We start from the raw sequence: 17,380 nt of genomic DNA on the forward strand, positions 1-17,380 counted from the left end.
TGGCGCTGTGCGGGAGCAACTCTCAACTACTTGAATCGGTCCGTAGATACTGGAACCAGGTAGGCCTGGCCACTCTTGGGGACATATGGCAGGAAGGGGAGGCATTGGACTTTCAGGGGTTGCAGGAAGAGACGGGGGTACATGGTGGCCAATATATAACCTACACTAGGCTTGTGAAAAAGACTAGAGAAAGATGGCTTGAGACATTGCTAGCAGAAGACCCTGACGCCTCCGTGGGGGGGTGGTGCTGGATGTGGAATCGGCCTAGTCATGCATGCTTGGGATTTTTCCTAGACCCCGGCATTCAAAACACATAAGGAAGATGAAGGACCTGGCTTGTGTTTTGGCCAAGCGCAGGATTGCCATTGGCTGGAAGGCAGCCCAGAGACCTAGGGTGGAGCTATGGTGGGCGGACCTCTTGAGGTGGGCGGAAGCTGAATCTGTAGTCTGGTTTGAAGTGGTCACTAGGGGGGGCGAGGAGGAAGTAGGGCCCTTGCTGGCCTGGCGGCAATTGGTGGCCTCTATGGCAAACTCTCATCAGGGTAACAACGGTACAGAGGACCCGGATTTTGACTGCCTAAGTACTGTGCTACCCAATGATGCTCCTGTAAATGACATGTGAGAACCCGCTCTAGTTTAAGGGGGGGGGGGAGATTTGGGGAGTTCTAATGAAAATGTGTTGAACTATGATGCTTTCTATGCTTTGAAACAGTTGTAGTGTGTTTGTTTGACTTCAAAATAAAATAAAAATATTTTCAAAAAAAAAAACCTTAGCATTGTTAATTTGTATTCCTTTGTCCGTAATGTTGTACCCCAGGAATTCAACGGATGTCACATGGAATACACACTTCTCTAATTTGGCGTACAAATGGTTCTCTCTAAGTCGTTGAAGGACCGAGGAGACGTGATCAACATGGGTCTTATAGGAGGGGGAATATGAGTATATCGTCTAGGTAGACCACCACATATGTATCCAAAACATCCCGAAACACATCATTGATAAAATGCCGAAAAGTGGCAGGGGCGTTACAAAGGCCGAACAGCATGACACAATATTCATAGACCATATTTCGTCTTGAAGGCCGTTTTCCACTCATCCCCTGAGCGCATCCTGATGAGATTATAGGCACCCCTTAGATCCAATTTTGTGAAGACCTTTGCCGAGCCTAGCTGATCCAAGAGGACCGAGATCAAAGGTATGGGATATTGGTTCCGTATCGTGACTGTTTAGTTCCCGATAGTCAATACAGGGACGAAGGTCCCCTTCCTTTTTAGGAACAAAGAACATGGATGAAGCTGACGGGGCCTAAGAGGGGCGTATGAACATATCTCAAGAGCCTTATCGATATAATCCTTCAAGATGGCATCTTCCTTGGTCGTTAAAGAATACACCCGGCCATTAGGTATTTTAGCACCCGGAATTAGGTTGATTGGGCAATCATATGGGCGATGCGGTGGCAAGGTCTCGGCACTCTTGGCATTGAAAACATCTTGCTACGAGGCGTAGACTGAGGGCAATGTCGTAGTAACCACCGCTCCCACCATGGGTGCGACCCCAAGAAGGGCTTGACAAGGAGTCACCTTAGGTGGATGGTTGGAGCAACAGTGTTTAGTGCAGTACTCGGAGCGGAACACTACAGTACCCTTTACCCAATCGACACTTGTATTATGTTTCTTAAACCATGGTAAACCCAGAATGAGCTTAAGCTGGGGTGCAGCAATAACATCAAAGACAATGGCTTCAGTATGGCCCGTGTCTGTCTTCATGAAAAGTGTTTTGGTTTGTTCCGTAACCAATCCCGACAGAAGTGATGAACCATCCACCACACTAACCATTTCCAGAGTACTCTTGGCATTGTTACGACCCCTTTCTCACGAGTGTAAGAGAGGTCTATGTAGTTCCCAGTAGCTGCGGAATCCAGAATAGGTTGCCCAACCCAAGTCTTGCCAGAAACTGGCTGAAAAAATGGCATAAGCGTAACTGGAGAATCGCTGAGGGATTGTAAGTATGTTGGACTCAGTAGAGGAACCCCATCTACTACTGAGTCACGGCGTTTCCCGATTTCATGGGTTTCTTAGGGCAGGTTTTGAGGAGGTGGTCGGACGAGCCACAATAGAAGCAGAGGTTCTCTATACGCCTTCTCTCCCTTTCACTAGGTGTTAATGGGCCCTTAATGGCTCCGATTGCATAGGTTTGGATGCATTAGACGGAACCGCACGGGGGGTGACCAAGACAGGCATTGACTCCTTTTCACCCTTCCTCTCCGCTCGTCGGGCATCTATTTGGAGAACCAAATCCAATAATTCATGATAATCCGTTGGCACCACCGGAACCGTGGATAGAACATCCTTCAGATTCTCTGATAGTCCTCTATAGAACAGAGAGGACTTCTTATCCTCTGGCCAAGCTGTTTCTGCTGTCAGTTGATTGAACTTAGCGATATATGACAACAGTGAAGAATCACCTTGTTTAATCCCCAATAACTCCAATTCGGTAGCTTGAGTTCGATAGCGGATGTCAAAGACACGTCCCATTGCTTCCAGCAAGGCATCGCAGTCAAAAAGCAGAGAGCTACCTGCTTCTAATTAGGGATTTGCCCAAGTGGCAGCATTACCCACCAGATGGGACAACACAAAGGCCGCCTTGGTGGCTGAGTCAGGAAAGACAGAAGCTCTACACAGAAAGTGCAGACGGCACTGATTCAAGAAGGTGCGGTAGACTTTGGGGTCCCCATGGAATCTTTCCAGAGGCGCCAAAGCATGAGGCGATGCCATGACCAATGAAGGTTGAGCCGTGCCTGAGGAGGCTGGGGCAGCTGACCCACAGGGGGTAGCGGGAGGAGGTATGACTGGACCAAACAAAGCCCGGGCCTGTAATTCATCAATCCTGGCTTGGGTGGCAGTATGCGCAGCCATCATATTGGTTCGTAATTCTGCTATGAGCTGCATAAGATTAACCAGTGTGTCATTGACATCCATCTCTGGGTATAGTAAGGCTTCTAATTCTATCAGATTTGCCGATCTTGAATCAGAATACTCTCGACGTGTAGCCGTAGTATTCTCCCTGCCAACGTCTCTTTGTATTCCAAAAAGGAAAACTACAAAGATAGCAGTCAGCCGAAAGACAGGATCGCTGCAGCAGCCGAGAAGCAGGAGCCGAATGGTGGTTCCAGGACACCCGATGACAGATGCGGAATTCCCGGATGGTGCTCAGGAGTCAAGCCTCAGACACAGAATTACAGATGAAACTTCAGAAAGTAAGAACAAGATACAATCAAGATATCGATTAGATATGACTAGGAGAAAAACTAAGCATCAAAAGGACAGTAACCGGATGGTATTTAACACTTACCAACAGCTCTCCGATGAGACGTAGTAGAGGAGCCCAGCAATACCCAATCTACCCTATTCCCAACGGCACGAGGAAGCCTAAACGGCACAAAAGGCAGTCTCTAGTCCGTACCTGTCCCGCCGAAACGAGGACGCCTCACAAAGTAAAGCGCCAAGTGGAAGTCTCTAGTCCGGGCACACAGTATTGGGCAATGCTGGCTCTCCCCAGATCTGTATCAGAAAGCTTGACAACCGTATGATCAGTTGTGGGTTGCAGTGTAGAAACGTATTCCGAGTCCAATGATGAGAGAGCAATGAAGTACCAATTCGGCAGGCAATATCAGGTAAGGTGGCGTTCCTTGTCGGCAGCGTGTGTGCAGAGAAATGTCCAAATCAACAGGCAGATGCAGGTGAGTTAGCGTTCCGAGTCGGCAGCATGTGAGCAATGAAGAATCCAAATCAGCGGGCAGATGCAAGTAAGTTAGCGTTCCGAGTCGGCAGCCTGTAGGCAGTGAAGTATGCAAATCAGCGGGCAAAGGCAGGTAAGGTATTGGCAAGAAATGGCAGAACAAGGGGCAAGAACCAAAGCAAGGACAAGAGTATGGCGTAAACCAGCAAACGCTAAGATTGAAACAATCAGATGCAGCGATCGCGGTCACATGGAAGTGTTTTAACGGGTGGCCGTACAAGCGCGTGACTCCTCCCCCCTAAAGCGCGATAGCGCTGTTTGTGGAGCGGGATCCAAAGACGCCAGGGCAACGTGGACGCTGAAGCTTTGCCATGGTATTGGCATTGTGGGAACTTTGTACGTTTACGTGTGAGATAACGGGGAGTCTTCCCCGAGGTATTCCTGACACAAGTACATCAAGGCCCAGAAGTTCAGGATGGTCCCCCTCCAGCACGTGCTGGGACAGCTGGAGGAAGGCGACTTCCTATCGTCGCTGGACTTGGAGGATGCCTACTTCCACATCCCCATTCTAAAAGGACACCGAAAGTTTCTCAGATTCGTAGTCCAAGGACGGCACTGCCAATTCAAGGCCCTGCCATCCGGATTGAAGTCGGCGCCCAGGGTATTTACCAAGTGCCTTGCACCAGTGGCGGCGCGGCTGTGCCTGCGGTGAATCCATGTTTACCCCTACCTGGACGATTGGCTCATCCGTGCAAGGACAAGAGAACTCGCCATTGAACACACAGCAAAGACCGTCCAACTGCTCACGGATCTGGGATTCTTCATCAACTACTCAAAACCCTGCCTGGTTCCCTCGCAGGTCACACTGTTTCTGGGAGCCAAGTTCGATACAGTGGCGCGATTGGCTTCTCCGTCGGAGGAGAAGACGAAGGCCATCTTGGGCAAAGTGCAGCGCTTGCTGGCCACGGACGTGGCCAGGGTGAGATCCATCCTCATGCATCTACCTGGTGCGCCTGTGCAGGCTACGGATGCGTTCTCTACAAGAGTTCCTTGCCGCCCACTGGATACAAGCGGTGGGCAGCTTCGAAGACAGGATCCCACTTAATGAGGCCTTCTGCCAAGCAATTCGGTGGTGGGGCACCCGCGCGCATCTCGTGGCGGGCACGTACTTTCAGACCCCGGTACATCAGGAGACGGTGATGATGGACGCCTCCCTGGAGGGATGGGGAGCACACACCGTAGATCTCCATGCCAGAGGCTTTTGGCTCCCGGAGGAGAGGTTACTCCAAACAACATCCTGGAGCTCCAGGCTGTGTTCTGGGCCCTCAGGTCGTTCCTTCCGTCCCTCAAGGGCAAGGTGGTGAGGGTCTTCACTGACAACACCACCACGATGCTCTACATCCGGAAGCATGGAGGCACCAGATCCCCAGCCCTATCCAAGGAGGCCCAGGACCTGTGGCACTGGGCCGTCGCCCAGGGGATGTTTCTGGTGCCCTTCCATCTGGCAGGAATAAAGAACGCCATCACCGACTCACTCAGCAGTGAGCTGCGCTCATGCCACGAGTGGGAGCTGCATCAGGATCAGGTGGATTGACTCTTCCAACGATGGGGCAAGCCCCAGATCGACCTGTTCATGGCGGCGATGAACAAGTGCCAGAGGTTCGCCAGCAGGTTTCCCCAGCCGAGGAGCATGGGGAATGCTTTCTCGTTCCCCTGGGACGGCCTGTTCCTGTATGCGTTTCCACCTTTGCTGTTGCTGCTGTGACTCATCAACCAACTCAAGAGGTGCCGGTGCAGGATGATCCTTGTCGGACCGGCGTGGCTGAGGCAGATCTGGTTCCCGGACCTTCAGGACTTGTCAGCGTCAGCCCCCAGTCAAACTGTCGACGGACGCGGATCTTCTCTCCAGAGAAGGAGGCGCCATCCTCCATCATGACCCGGGGTCGCTGAACTTGCAGGCCTGGCTCCTGCAGCACTAGAATTTGGAGGGTACGATATCCCGGCGGACTGCAAGGAGGTGCTTACAAAGGCCAGGGCGTCCTCAACTCTCGTGCTACGGACACAAATGGACAAATGGAAGAGGTGCTCTGTCTGGTGCCGGGCACAGAAGATTAACCCTCTGCGAATTACGGCCCCTGAAGTGCTGCCGTACCTGCTGTCGCTGGCCAAGGCGGGGCTGGCTCATGCCTCCATTAAAATACATCTAGCGGCAATCTCCCGCTACACCAGAACTACAGGACAATCATCTCTGTGGTCTCATCGCCTGGTGAAAGAGTTTATGAAGGGACTGTTCCGTTCATTCCCGCCGGTGAAGGCTCCCGCCCCACCGTGGGTGCTCAACGTGGTGCTGACCATTCTCATGGGGGCGCCTTTCGAGCCTCTGCATTCGGCACCATTGAAGTTCCTGTCGTGGAAAACAGTGTTTCTCGTGACCACCACATCCGCACGACGAGTGGGAGATATCCAGGCCCTATCCTGCAAGCCTCCATACTTGACTTTTCACAAGACGATGGTGGTGCTGAGGACGCACCCCTCCTTCATGCCCAAGGTGCCGTTGGACTTCCATCTCAACGAGCCCTAGGTGTTGCCAGTTTTCTTCCCGTCGCCTTTGTCGCCGGCTGAGAGGACTTTGCGCTCGCTGGATGTAGCTAGAGCGCTGAAGTTCTACGTGGACCGCACAAAGAGTTTCCGGAAGACATCACAACTGTTTGTGAACTTTGGACCTGTGAACCAAGCAAAGGCCCTCTCCAAGGCTTCCATTTCCAGATGGCTCTCCGGCTGCATCATGCACTGTCATCGGTTGGCAAACCGACTGTTGCCCGGCCGTCCGAGAGCCCATTCGACCAGAGCGATCGCTGCTACCACAGCGTTCTTGTCTGGTGTACCCCTGCTGGACATTTGCAGGGCTGCTACATGGAGGTCGACGCACACCTTCACGAGATTCTACTGTGTCGACCGTGATTCCAGGGAGGGGTCCAGGGTCTGCCAAGCAGTGCTACGCAACCTGTTCGCCTAAAGGTGGGCCTGGTGAGGATGTAAGAGATGCTTAATGTTGAACCTTGCCACCTCCTGCGGTTGTGCATGTGTGTACTGCTGTGTATTCTTATATTCATGAGCATGCGAATCCATGCCAACCCCATGCTGGAGAAGGAACAAGTTACTTACCTGTAACTGTTGTTCTCCAGCATGGATTCACATGCAAACCCTCCCTCCTTACCCCCTGCGGCTCTTCACTGTGTCCTACTGCCACTTTACGTGCTACCAAATCTGAGGATGGCTGCCAGGGGAGGGGCTTAGGGAGAGGGCAGTCATTGGCTGGGGGCAGTATGACCCAGAGACCAGTGATTGGTTACTACTAAGAAAGACATCAGAAACTGAACTAATACTGATTTTTTTCTTTACTGAGGATTCCCAGCCTGACGACGGGGAATATGAGCATGTGAATCCATGCCAGACCCATGCTGGAGAACAACAGTTACAGGCAAGTAACATTTTCCATTTCCCGTGGCTGAGGCAATCGGGTTTTAAACCAGAGACGCAGGCCACCCTGATTAACATGCCTATCGAACCCAACGTACTCTTCGGCAAGGCCGTCGGACACCCTTAAAGCAGCCAAAGAAGAGTATGACACACTTAAATCTTTGGGGCAACAAGCCACACGGCCAAAGGGGTAATGGCAATTTTTGTGGCCAAAGTTCATAACCAGGGTCCAATTACAATCAAAGTCAAGGGGCTCCATGGGGAAATGATCAAAGTCAGTCCTCCCAAAACTATCCTAGAGGATTGTGTAGATCCCGAGCTCTTGGCAGGGGCAACTCCTCTCAAGGGGGTACCCCTCCACAAAAGCAGTAACTATCCAGTTCAGGTGCCCTCCCATGTCTCTCGGGTAGGAGGGCGCATTTCCAGCTTCACCGATGCATGGGAGGGAATAACCTCAGACAGATGGGTGCTGTCCAGTAGCAGGTGGATACTGTATAGAGCTCCTCCAACTACCCCAGAACCACCCCCACGGCAGAAGATCCATTCATAGCAACACCAGCGTATCCTCCTCGAGGAAGTCACCACACTTCTACTAAAGGGCGCTAGCGAAATCGTCCCGGCCAACCAGATAAACAAGGGTATTTATTAAACCTACTTCCTTGTGCCAAAGAAAGATCTGACCATGCGCCTAGTATTAGATTTGTGCCCTGCAAACAAATATGTAAAGCCACAAATGTTCTGCATGACTACGCTACAAGAGGTAATCCCTCTACTAAAGGGGGATTACATGGCAACACTGGATATGAAAGATGTCTATTTTCATATTTCAATGTTCCCAGCGCACAAAAGATTCTTGCATTTCAAGATAGCGAACCAGCACTACCAATTCAAAGTGCTACCCTTCGGGATAGCATCTGCTCCAAGGGTATTCACAAAGATACTGGCGGTGGTGGCAGCACACCTGCGCAGGGAGGCAATCCCAGTGTACCCTTACCTGGACAACTCGCTCATTAGAGGGGACTCCCCCCTAATTTGCACGCAAAACATTCAAGAGTATCAACCTTCTCTGGGCTTCTCAACCAACGTGAAAATGTCAAGCCTACTGCCAAACACAACAAAAACAGTTCCTAGGAGAGCTGTCTTAAACACAGGGGTTTGTCTTTCAGTCAGAGTAAAGAGTCCAAAATATGTTGCTGCAAATACCACATTATCAAGCCGGCTGCCAGATAAGGGTGCACAAAGTGATTTGCTTGCAAGGCATGGTCGCATCTTGCATTTATCTGGTTTCACACGTGCGCGCCTGTGCATGCGACCCATGCAGGAGTGGTTGGTGAAACAATGGTCTCAGGCAAGCGGTCAGTGGGATGATCTAGTGATCGTTTCACCAACACTGGTACAAAGTCTTCGCTGGTGGACGAGAGAAAATCTACTGAAGGGGAAACCCTTCTACGATCCAGAGATGCAGGCAATTATCATGACGGGCGCCTCTCTTGCTGGATCGGGGGCACACTACCTTCACCACACAGCTCAGGGTCTGTGGTCTTGCACGGTAGCTCAGAACCACATCAATCTGCTAGAACTTCTGGCAGTATTCAAGGCCCTTCAGGTGTTCAAATCTCGCTTAATGAACCAATCTGTTCAGGTCCTGACAGTACTACAGAAATGTTTTAAATAAACAAGGGGGCACACGTTTGCCAAATTTGTCCAAAGTTGCACAGCAAATTTGGAAATGGGCACTCAAATGGAAAATATTCCTATCGTCACAGCACTTTCCAGGGGGAACTCGACTCTCTCGCAGACTCATTGAGCAGAGATCCCCTACCAGAAGAACACGAGTGGCAACTTCACGCAGAGGTCGTAGAGCACCTCTTCTCTCTATGGGGTTTCCCCACAATAGACTTGTTCGCTACAAGCAAAAACAAGCATTGCCCAGACTTCGCGTCCAGATTCCCCCAGCCAGGATCCAAGGGGAATGCCCTATGGATGAACTGGTCAGGGAAATTTGCTTATGCTTTCCCCCCCCCCAACACCTCTCATGAGGAAAGTGGTGAACAAGATCCACAAGGAACTAGATGACGCTCATCCTAGTTGCTCCCATGTGGGCAAGACAACCCTGGTATCCACATCTGCGCAAACTGGCAATGTGCAATTCCATCAAACTCCCATGCCCGTATAATTTCCTCACCCAGCACGGGGGACTAAAAGTGCTCCCTTGCCTCACTCAATGAACTTGGCAGCATGGCTCCTGAAGTCAGAGTTTGTACATCTTAATTTGCCTCAAAGATGTATGGATATCTTGAGGGAATCAAGAAAGCCTAACACTAGGCACTGTTATTTTGACAAGTGGAGGAGATTTGTAATTTGTTGCCAGTCGAAACAAATTAACCCCATAGAATGTACTCCTTCCTACATTCTTACTTATATGCTCCACTTGTTCGACACAGGGTTTGTATTCAACCCCTTAAAGGTCCACCTGGCGGCATACATGGAGGGAGTAAAGAGACTCAACCTTTCAGTTTCGAACCCGTCGCCCGGATGGGATCTCAATGTTGTAATCGCTAAGATCATGGGACCCCCTTTCGAGCGGATGCATAAGTCTAGTCTCAAACACCTGACTTAAAAAACCGCCCTCTTAGTGGCTATCACTTCCATAAGAAGAGTTTGTGAAATACAAGCATCGTCAGTGAAGGACCCGTTCTTTGTTGTACACAAGGACAAGCTGGTTTTACGTACTCACCCTAGGTTCTCATCTAAGTTCATCTCCAAATTTAATGTAAACCAGTCTATTGAGCTACCGGCTTTCTTCCAGGAACCAACCAGCTCAGATGAGGTAAAACTCCACACACTAGATGTGAGAAGAGCGGTCCTCTACTATGTTGACCAGACCGCTTAGAATACAGATCCACCGTTTCTATGTAGCACCAGGCAGAGAAGGTGACCGCATTTCAAAGAATGCCATCTCTGTGGATAGTCAGATGTATACAACTGTGCTATTCCCTATCAAATAAGACACTGCCTTTTACGCCCAGCGCTCCCTCCACAAGAGGCACAGGAGCCACCCTGGCTTTCATCGCAAATGTCCCTCTAGACAACCTTTGCAAAGCAGCTACATGGAGCTCAATACATACTTTCACTCAGCACAGCTGCATTGACACTCATTCCAAGACAGATACACAAGTGGGACAAGCGGTTCTAAGACATCTGTTAGCTCATGAACCTCACATCACACCTCCCAACGCTGCTCGCTAATCTATGCACAGCATGTGATCTAAGCAGATTCCACAAGCCTCAGAAGCGATACAATACTCACTGTATTCGTATTTCTGATGCTTGTATCTGCTTAGATTCACATGCGACCACCCTTCCTCCCCTCGGAGAGAAGGCGCATGGATGCTTAGGAGCTTGTCTGATGGGTATCTGCTTGGATACAACTGTACTCACGCTACACCTCATGCTACCTCATGTCAGAAAAACAACAATCTGAGGGACTGTGACACGTGAGCGATCATGGGTACAGTGGACGTCGCACTAGGGATAGTATTACTGGCACGCCCTGTTGACTTCCCTTTTTGAGTTTTGAAAACAACTGTAATACTTGGCAGCTTCCACTAGATGTCGGCCTATGAACGTCCTCCCGAGGCGTCATGTGCTGTGGCGTCTCGGGAGGATAGCTCAGGGGCAATGCGCTCGCCTTCGAAGCAAGACGCAGAGCAACACGGGTTCGATCCCCAGGTCTGCGCATAGAAGCCTCTGGGTATTAGGCGCTTTATAAATAACCAATCACAATGCTGATCTCAATCTAAGCAGATACAAGCATCAGAAATACGATTACGATGAGTAATGTATCCTATACATATTCTCCATGGCATGGCAACTAGAGAGCGCTCCTACGTACATACCGTTATGTCTCATGTGCAATGCTCGTCTTAGCGTCTAGATAGTGTGTAATGCTGATTCTTCCTTAGTGCAATTAATGGAAGTAGATAGTGGACTGTGGTGCTCTTTTACATGACTGCTATTTTGAACCAGTATACTCAATGGAGAGTACTGTAGATCCAAGGTATCTACACTATGTGTAGACAAGGTGTGTGGACAAGGTGTTTTATCTGAGAGGGATGATTCATCACATGCAACAGCAACATTACGTGTCCGAGGGAATTATTTTCCCAATCTGGTCTCTTTTAAGGCGATGCGATTCATGTACATAGAAAGAAGGCTAGTGTATATTCTAAGCCTCAGAGTGTGATAGCCTGCGGAAGCTATACAGCTGTCATGAATATCACTACAGACACAGGGTTGTTTCTAGAGGGACAAAGGTGTGAGGTTACCCTCCTTGCTAAGCCTACCGATTGGATTTAAAGCTAGACCAGGAAACGGCATGACCTCCTGGAATGAACAAATGCACAGGGTGAATGAATAAAGCAGATGCTGAGACTGGTTATCAGACGCTAGAGTGGCCCTATGAGCTATCTGCCTGAAAGAATTATGAAAAAGTTAACTGGTTCCACTCTACCGAAATATTCAGCCCTTGGTTCATAGCTACAGACGATAGATCCATTGTTGTTCGAGTCTATGTAACTTTCACTATGTTTCCATCTCGAGGATATAGTTTGAGGGTTTTTAGTACAAACTAACTTATGTATCTGTCTGTTTTTTCTGGGTATAATGTTCAACCAGCGATTTCTCCTGGACTTTGTTTCTAATACCTGACTGGTGCTCTGATATACGCTGTTTGACCGGCATGATAGTTTTTGCCACATATAGTAAATTACATGGGCACTGAAAAATGTAGAAAACGTTTTTAGTGTTGCAATTTGTGTGGGTCCGAAGTTCCCATTTTGTGTCCATGTTGAAAAACCTGTTTAATGTTGGTGAATTGACAAGCGACACAATTGCTGCATTTATGGTGCCCCTTAACGTAATGTCCCCAAAGGTCCCGTACTGTTTCATGTTCTGTGGACCTGTATGTGTGTACACGTTTTTGCTTTAGATTTTAGTTTTTAAATGAAAACATAGGTCTTTTAGATAAAGTGCCACTATGTTTAACTAAATGCCAAGTTATTATGGATAATGTTCTTAATGGCATTACTGGTGGGGCTAAAAGATGTAACTCGTATACGTGTGTACTAGTCTTTTTGTTTGTGCTCAAGCCAGACTTCTCTATGGGTATTGGATGCTCGTTTGTAGTTAACTAGTTTACGTGGGTGCCCTCTGCAGATAAGTCTGTTTTAGTTCTGCATGTCGCTCAAACTTTTTTCTCCGAGCAGTTCCGCGTATTCTGAGAAACTGACCATAGGGTAAGTTCGTTTTTAGTCCTGCCGGATTTAAACTGGTATAATGTAAGAGGCTATTTCTATCTGTAGGTTTCTTGAATAACGTGGTACACAATCTGTTCCTGTTTCTATGAATCTTGAGGTCTAGAAAATTCACTGTTCCATTCCATAGTAAACTTGATGTTCTTGTCACAGCTGTTTAAGCACGCATGGAACTCAATTCCACAGCTGTGCCTCTCCAGATGAGGAATACATCATCGATGTACCTTTTCCATGTCAGAATCTGATAGGTGAGGTGACTTGTACCTGACAAGATTAACTTTGTTTCGAAATTTGCCATATACAAATTGGCCACATCAGAAGCAAAGGTAGCTCCCATACTGACCCCTTTATTATGGATATAGATCTGTTTAAAAAGAAAAGTTCTCCATCATGGCTATTCTGGCACTTTCAAGAATTACATTTGTGGATGGTTCTTCTTGGTATCTACGGGTGTCCAAAACAGATCTGAGGACTTGTAGTCTAATTGGGGGATTGAGGTGTAAAGTGCCTCTACATCCATAGTGACAAGTATATCTGTGTCTCGCGCCTCAGTTGTATCTAGTATCTTCATCATGTCAGTGGAATCTTTCACATATGAGGGCTGTTAGGGAGAATTCTCTGTTAAGGCTAATTTCCCAAACCGAGCGAGTTCCCCAGCAGCTTTGCTGGATTTTTGGGGTTTATTTTTTTCTCCTGCCAAGAGCGAGACTCTTTTACCCTCACTCTTGGACATGATTTGAGTGTGTTCCTTTGACTCTAGATGTGTTTAATGGGCTATGGGGTCTTTTACTCCATAGGGCTTCATGTGTGGTTTGGTATGTGTGTTACACTGCACCCTCAGTGCAGTAACACAGGGGTGTCATAGTGACCCCCAAACATAGACTCCATACCCTGGGACTGACTACTGTCTCCCAGGGCATGTAAAGTCACCATTGGCTTTACTAGTCTCAAATTGTGAACAGAACCAGTACAAACCATCATATTGTGGAAGTACTGGTAGGGGTAATTCGATTGCCCCAGGGTCTGTTTTCCAAAGGGGCACTGTCCAGTCCCCCTTGTCGAGTTTCTGGCTGGTGGCAGTAGATACCACACAAAATATTCCACCGGAATATTTCTTATGGAATTTTCCATTGATTTTAAACGCACCACTTTGTGGTGCAATGTTAAAGATACCGCCGGGTTATTTATTTAATATATATTCCCCGATTGGGTGTTTTTGCCAGGACACGGTTTTAAAATGGCGTTTTTGGTCGCCTCTGAAATTCTAACCCAAGTCGGGCCCTTTTTTCCATTTTTGGCGGGCTTCTGCACAGAAGCCCTCCAAATGGTGCCACTCTTTCTGGGGTCTACAGGATGTGTGGGAGGGGGATTAGGCACCTGGACTGAGTTGCCTCAGCAACTCAAGTCGCACTCTTGTGTGATTGGCCCAGTGGTGAGCCGCCCGGCTCACCACTTAGCATGTTTGAGTGACAGCTAGGCTGTTGAATGGGGGTTTTTCTGCATAAAAGCAGGGCTTTGGGGACTGGAACTTCAGAAGTCACCACAGGACCTAAAGAATCCGAAGAGGGGAGAAGCTGAGCCATCTACAACGACGACACCACCGGTGGAGCCCTGCTGTACGAACTCGCCACTTCCCTGACGACAGAGGAGATCTTCCAGGAGAGTATTCTTCCCTTTGAGCTGGTGGGACCAACCAGTTCGCCTTTTTCGCCTTCCTGGACGTCTCGTGGTCGAATCGCCCGTGCCAAGCACCCCGGCGGCCAGATAGCCACGCTTCACCACTAACCGCGAATAAAAGGGTCTTACCTTTCAATCGCGAACTCCGCGGCTGGTTTCTTCCCTGGCAGTGCAACGACCTCCAGCTTTCTTCCTCGTCGAGATCATCTCTTCCTCTGGTCGAAGCCACGGCTTGCACCCGTTGCCAGGAACAACATCCACCGCTGGAGCTTTCTCACCATTTCAGGTACTGTGTCCCGCCTGGTCCCCCTTGCAACGGATTGTCCAAGGTGTCCCGTAAATCCTTGACTTTCCAACTGGGTTGACCTCAGACCTGCTAACTTTGCCTTTCTGAACTACTCCAACCTCTTTTGACATTTTCTGCAAAGACTTTGAGTGCATTTCCACTGTGTGATCTTGGGCACATTCCGCCTTGCTCTCTCCAAGAGTGGGCCTGGCCTATGAACTTTGGCTCTACAGTAGACCCTGCCTTTCTTGACTTGCTGTGGTTTCAAAAGTGTTGGTACTGTGTTATTTCCATACTCTGCCTTTTCTCTCCCTTTTTAACAAATTATTGGAGTGCCATCTAAAGTTACGCGCTCACCTCTGTTTTGCTAATAAGTGGTGTCTTAACCTAGACTTGTCAAATAATTAACTAGGGAGGTGTATATACTTATAGTGACTGTTTGAACTTGCTTGATATATCTGTGCCAGTGTATTTTCATAAGTGTGTTTTTAAATAAATAATTATATACTTTTAATACCAAAGCTCTGGTCAGTGTTTGCTTGTTCTACTGTGTTTTTGGCCCTATTGTGTATACTCTATATACTGCCTTACTCTTCTTGAGAGAAGTCTGACTGCTCAGCCACAGATACCAGGTAAATCTGGGTGGTGCAGACTGCTACCAAGTGGGTTTACTGCTTACTCCTGTGGTCTTAAACTTTTTTCAGTGGTACCTAAGGGAACTGCACAGGTTTCTGCCTAACAAGGGCATCTTGGATACTAACGGTTTGAGGAAATATTCTAGATAGACTGATTGGGGTTTTAAGAGTGAATCAATTGCTGAAATGATCGGGGGGGTCCTAGTGGTTGTGTAAAGCTTTTATGTATTTTAGGGATGGTATAAAATGCTGGTGCAAATCAAGACTTCCTCAGCCACGCAAATCTGCGTAGTACGGTGCTAGTCGCAATGGATCTACTTATACTATCTGCAGTATCCAGACCTGACTGGAGGCACTCGCACATTGCCTGCTTACTATCCTTTATGATAGCCAGGAAGCAGTCTCTCTTCCCCTTTCGGATGTGGTCAGCCGCCATTGCTGCACAATCCCACAGGATGAACGAAAATTTAGATAAAGCTCAATTTCAAGGCCATGCTACCGGCAGTAAACACTTTCTGCGCCCAAGCGGCCACCCGTTTATCATCTTTGTCTGTAGGAATGGTAGGTTAAGTTTTGTGCACTTAGCTGCTTGGATTGCAAAACTTTCTGGAGTCGGGTGCTCGGTCAAGTAATCAGGGTCACTGCTTGACTGTCTATATTTCTTGGGAAAGTTCTTATTAACTGCAGAAATAGAATCTGGGATTTCCCAATTAGTTGTAACCATTTTTTGCAAAGCAATATGGAAGGGCAATATGGGATCCCTCCATGGATCCTCTTCCAATATGTCCGTTAAGTCATCTTGTTGAAATTGAGGAGTAGGTCTACTACCTTGCTCATCAATTGTCTATATGAGCTGTGAGCATGATCTGCAGGATCTGGCTTTCCAAAGTCCAGCTCAGGAGATGTATTTACTCCACTGGCTGTTGTAGTTTGTCATAGAGATCTTTAAGACTAGATTCATCTGAAATTACCTCATCTGGCACATTTGAAGTGCCATATTGAAGACCAAACGGTGTCTGATCCTCATCAGATGGTTAATGTTCTTCATAGATTGAAGAAAGAGATTTGAAGAAATCCATTTGTGGTAGAGGCTTGTAAGATTTCTCGTGTTGCTTTCAATGGCTCCAAAATATTCTTCGGTGTACGCCTCGAGGTCGATGGCTTTGATATGGGTGTCAAAGGTTTAGATGTTACTGGAACTACTTTTGTTTTTATCAAAGATGCCTTCGACAAAACCCTTGAAGGGCTGGACTCTCGACTCATCGAGGTCCTCGACACCTTTTCACTCTTTCAAGGCTTTGAAGGCTCTCGATGTTAGTCTGGTTTGTGTCCCGGATTAGGGGTGCACACGGTTTAGCCTTATACTTTCCCTTGTCGTCTTTATGCAGTGTGACTGGGACATGGTCTTTCTTCCAATCTTTCGAGGAAGTAGGTCTCTCGCTCGAAGATTTTCATGCTCTCTCTTAAACTCTTCCCATTTTGCTGGGGAGTTGGATTTAGTTGGACTTATTCTCTTGGGTGAGGAGTCACTTGAAGGATGAGACCTAGGATGACTTTTCTTCGACTTCCTGGAAGATGAAGAATGATGCGAACGACTTCTCGATTGAGATTTCTTCTATCGTTTTCGACTAAGAGAATCTCCCGACTCATCTGAAGTACGTTCTTTTTGGGACAGAAGGGGATTTTGGAATTTTTACCTTTGCGCTCTCAGATCCTTGTCAGTCATTGCCTGATGGGATTTTCACTCCTTCATACGATGCTCCGTGGCTAGGCACCACAGGCAAACGTGGTGGGGGTCAGTGATGGATATCTTTGACCTGCAATCCTGATACTACTTAAAACCTGTCATGGCCGTCGACTGTGAAGACATGACGTTTTTACTTAAGGAACTGAAGCACGCCATAATTTCTCTCAAAGCGAAAGCTGCGTGGGAAAAACAGAACTGAAGCCAAGGCCTTCGAGGGACATTGAATCATCGATGCTACTGCACAGCACTGTCGTTTTTTTTTCCGAAGCAGGTGAAGCTGGAAGATAGTTATCAAAGATGGGGAATACGTGGAAGGACACAATCCATTTCTACTATATGCGTAATGTGCATGAAGAAGGGTGCAAGTAGCCCTAGCTCCGCCTCTACAGCCTGAGGCAAGTGTTTACACACAGCACCAGAGCCCTAACCCTGATTATCCCTGGAATATACCCATTACAAGCGGTGGCAGACGAATGCAGCAATCCCAGATATGAATCCCCT

The sequence above is a fragment of the Ambystoma mexicanum genome, chromosome 6p, assembly GCF_040938575.1.
Source record: "Ambystoma mexicanum isolate Mex_15411 chromosome 6p, UKY_AmexF1_1, whole genome shotgun sequence".
NCBI classification, from domain to species: domain Eukaryota; kingdom Metazoa; phylum Chordata; class Amphibia; order Caudata; family Ambystomatidae; genus Ambystoma; species Ambystoma mexicanum.